The sequence below is a fragment of the Tursiops truncatus genome, chromosome X, assembly GCF_011762595.2.
Source record: "Tursiops truncatus isolate mTurTru1 chromosome X, mTurTru1.mat.Y, whole genome shotgun sequence".
In the NCBI taxonomy this organism is placed as follows: domain Eukaryota; kingdom Metazoa; phylum Chordata; class Mammalia; order Artiodactyla; family Delphinidae; genus Tursiops; species Tursiops truncatus.
The window spans coordinates 42,177,044-42,181,164 of record NC_047055.1 but is presented as its reverse complement, the minus strand read 5'-3'; the positions used below and the strand labels follow the sequence as shown (position 1 = coordinate 42,181,164).

Below are 4,121 nucleotides of genomic sequence, written 5' to 3'. Positions count from 1 at the left end.
AATCTGCTGCTTCTGAGGCTGCTGGGAGAGATTTCCCTTTCTCTTCTTTGTTCTCACAGCTCCCAGGGGCTCAGCTTTGGATTTGGCCTCGCCTCTGCGTGTAGGTCGCTGGAGGGCATCTGTTCTTCGCTCAGACAGGACGGAGTTAAAGGAGCCGCTGATGTGGGGGTTCTGGCTCACTCAGGCCGGGGTGAGGGAGGGGCGTCGTGTGCAGGGCGAGCCTGCGGCAGCAGAGGCCGGCGTGACATTGCACCAGCCTGAGGCCCGCCGTGCATTCTCTCGGGGTAGTTGTCCCTGGATCCCGGGAACCTGGCAGTGGTGGGCTGCACAGGCTCCCTGGAAGAGGGGTGTGGATAGTGACCTGTGCTTGCACACAGGCCCCTTGGTGGCAGCAGCAGCAGCCTTAGCGGCTCACGCCCGTCTCTGGAGTTCCTTTAAGCAGTGCTCTTAATCACCTCTCTTCATGCACCAGGAAACAAAGAGGGAAGAAAAAGTCTCTTGCCTCTTCCGAAGCTCCAGACCTTTTCCTGGACTCCCTCCCGGCTAGCCGTGGTGCACTAACCCCTTCAGGCTGTGTTCACGCAGCCAACCCCAGTCATCTCCTTGCTCCCCGACCAAAAGCCCGAGCCTCAGCTCATAGCCCCGCCCACCCCGGCGGGTGAGCATTCAAGCCTCTCGGGCTGGTGAGTGCCGGTCGGCACCGATCCTCTGTTCGGGAATTTCCCCGCTTTGCCCTCCGCACCCCTGTTGCTGTGCTCTCCTCCGCGGCTCCGAAGCTCCCCCCTCCACCACCCGCAGTCTCCGCCCGCGAAGGGGCTTCCTAGTGTGTGGAAACTTTTCCTCCTTCACAGCTCCCTCCCACTGGTGCAGGTCCCGTCCCTATTCTTTTGTCTCAGTTTTTTCTTTTTTTCTTTTGCCCTACCCAGGTACGTGGGGAGTTTCTTGCCTTTTGGGAGGTCTGAGGTCTTCTGCCAGCATTCAGTAGGTGTTCTGTAGGAGTTGTTCCACGTGTAGATGTATTTCTGATGTATCTGTGGGGAGGAAGGTTATCTCCGCGTCTTACTCTTCCACCATCTTTGGTCCTTTCCAGGCCTTTAAAATGATGCTTGGTTTCCATATTTGTAAAATGGAAGTTTAACTGCCTATTTGTCTCCTTCACATTGTGTGGAGGACTCACCTAAACAAAAGAAAAAAAAAACCCTTCAAAACATAACTCTGGATTTCTGTAACCCTGTTGGTTCTTCATTTCAAAGGCTACATGAGCTTGAGGTGAAACAAACAAAAAATAATTCTCCTTTTCCTTTCTAAATGGTTATTTAAATGTGTTGTTTTTTTCCACTAGGCGAGAGAGGATAGTAGTTTTAGACAGTTCCCTGCCTGTGGGGGAGGAACAGGACTTGAGAAGATTAATTGCAAGCTCCTGAAGGGCTTTGAGCATTTGAAGAAGGGTATGAGCCCGTAGCCTGGAGAATCTCACCCTCCCGCCTTTATCACCAAATGGTGCATCCCCACGTGCCTTTCCTGCTCTCTTGGTTCCCATGGTACCTTGGGCACGTGACCCGTCCTGCTACCTGGGAGACTGGCCACTCTTTGTTTTCAGGTTTTGGACTCTTCTACTTAGAGTCATTAGCAGGGGTGCACTCTGGGTTGGTTTCATCATCTCCACAGTTGTGCCCAACCCCTTCCTGCTGATCTCCCCTCCTGCCCTGTCCTCCATGGTATATCCCAGGACCAGATTGGAGAGGCAGTGGGGCCTCACTAACAGACAACTGTGGGGCAGCTGGTCAAGGACTGGGAGGAGGTGAGGAGCCAGGGTCCCATGGGCTGTGGGGTGTCTCTTGCTGCCTGAGTCCAGCTGCCAGCCCTCTTCACAAACAAAGGCGAGTCTGGGGCCGAAGTTAAGGAGGAAGGGGGTTATTCCCAGACTAATTAAAGACAGCTGGAGTTGAGGAAGTTTCCTCTCCCAGTTCGGCCAGTCCCATGCAGTGTGCCCTCTGGCAAGTCATTGTCCATCTCTGGGCCTTGATTTTTCTCTTTTGCTTGCCCAATGCTAAACTTCTTTGATTTCAGGAAAGGCAACCCCACTAGACCCACGTTCTCCTTCCCCCAAGCCTGTTTGAGGAACTTAGTTGTTCCAGTAAGAGCCCCATGAAGCCCTTGTCTCCAACTTCCTCAACTTGGACCAGTAGGTTCGGTCAAGGTACAAAAAGGCAGTTGAAGAGCCCTCCTCCCCTCATCCCTGGGTCAGAGCCAAATCTTACACCACCAACAGCTTGCCTCTTCTTTTTGCCCCAATTCCAGATAACATCAAGATGCCCAAGATTGAAAAACATGTGCTCCAGAATGATCCCAGTGAAGCAGAGAGTGGAGCCCATAAGCCTAAAACACGAGGGTAGAGCAAGAAAAATAAGAGCTTCTGTTTAGATAACCACTCTTCTGGTAGGTCTAGAATTCTATTGTCACTTACTTGGGTAGTGCTTGATAGCAGTTAGGTTAAATGAATAGATGGCTTAAGTACCTTTAAGGAGCATAGAAGGCTCTTGCAACCTTACGTTTTTCCCTCATCCTTCTGCTACTCCTCTTTCAGATTATTCTTTTCCTTGTCTTTTTTCCCCTCTAATCTTAACATATTGGACCTAGGTCCCTGATTGTCAAGTGAAATTAAAAGACTTTTTAACTCTAGAGAAAGAGGCCAACAAAGCATAATGACTTGTGTTTGAAAAGACCTGAGAGTGTCTAAGTTAGTTCAAAACATGGGAAATTGGTTCCACTCTTATATTTTGATATTGTAGATTGTAAATAATAGATCTAGGATGGATTTGAAAGAATTCTAATTACCTAGTGCTGGAATTGTGTTCTGTTCTTTCCAGGAGTACTTTGTTGACATAAGAATTATCATTGCTCTAGGGTAAATTTTTTATTTTTTTATTTTTGCAGTACACGGGCCTCTAACTGTTGTGGCCTCTCCCATTGTGGAGCACAGGCTCCAGACACGCAGGCTCAGTGGCCATGGCTCACGGGCCCAGCTGCTCCGCGGCATGTGGGATCTTCCCATACTGGGGCACAAACCCGTGTCCCCTGCATCGGCAGGTGGACTCTCAACCACTGTGCCACCAGGGAAGCCCTAGGGTAAATTTTTTAGATCTATAATAACAGATACATAGAGGCATGAGGCCTCTTCCACATCTTATGGTAGGCATTTATTTGAGGTTTTTGTTTGGCTAGTCCAACCACATAGGAACTCAAATTGCAATTCTTTTATGAAAATCTCCAATGAATTTAACCAAACATAAATCTGAATATCTGTCCAAATGTAGTGACTTGATCTAAACTCTTGAAGACAGAAATGGGAAAAATAGTTGGAAGCCACAATATTATCAACTTGAATCATGTATGTTTCTCTAGTGGCCATTTAGGGTCACTGCTAGTAAATGGAATGGAACAATTATTAGTTCACAGTGTCTCTCAAATAAATGGCTTATTGAATTGATTTGATGGTATATTTTAACATATGTAGCTTTTTTGGTTAGCTTGATGGGGAGGGGATTGATGATACTAACTTTTGGTGAAAGACTTTTTAAATCAGAGATAAACGTACATAAGGAAACCATCTTCTTGGTGAAGTTTTAGGATTCTTATATGTGAGTCTTTTTATATTTTTGTTATAAATAGTTCTTGAACAAATTATGGAACAGTATTGAAAGTGAGAGAGAAAATAGTTTTATTGCATGGTTTATTTTATATACGAAGTAATAATTATAACTACTATGTGTGCTTACTATGTGTCTTTGCTGTAATTTAGTCTGTACAGCTATTCCTCTGTATCCACAAAGGATTCGTTCCAGGACTCTCCCTCCCCCCACCCCTTACGATACCAAAATCCATGGTGCTCAAGTCCCTTATATAAAATGGTGTGGGGGTACATTCAAGATGGTGGAGGAGTAAGATGTGGAGATCACTTCCTCCCCACAAACACATCAAAAACACATCTACATGTGGAACAACTCCTACAGAACACCTACTGAACACTGGCAGAGACCTCAGACTTCCCAAAAAGCAAGAAAATCCCCACATACATGGGTAGGGCAAAAGATAAAAGAAAAAACAGAGACAAAAGAATA

General features: G+C 46.9%; 1 protein-coding gene across 1 annotated transcript in view; it reads left to right on the top strand.

The window, feature by feature from the left end:
• The first annotated feature begins 2,415 nt into the window (after positions 1–2,415).
• The window catches only part of LOC117310180 (melanoma antigen preferentially expressed in tumors-like), a 16,425-nt gene continuing 14,719 nt past the window's right edge, over positions 2,416–4,121 (top strand). Inside the window, exon 1 of the mRNA XM_033849282.2 lies at positions 2,416–2,439. The gene's annotated coding sequence lies outside the window, so the exon portion shown is untranslated. The remainder of the gene's footprint in view (positions 2,440–4,121) is intronic.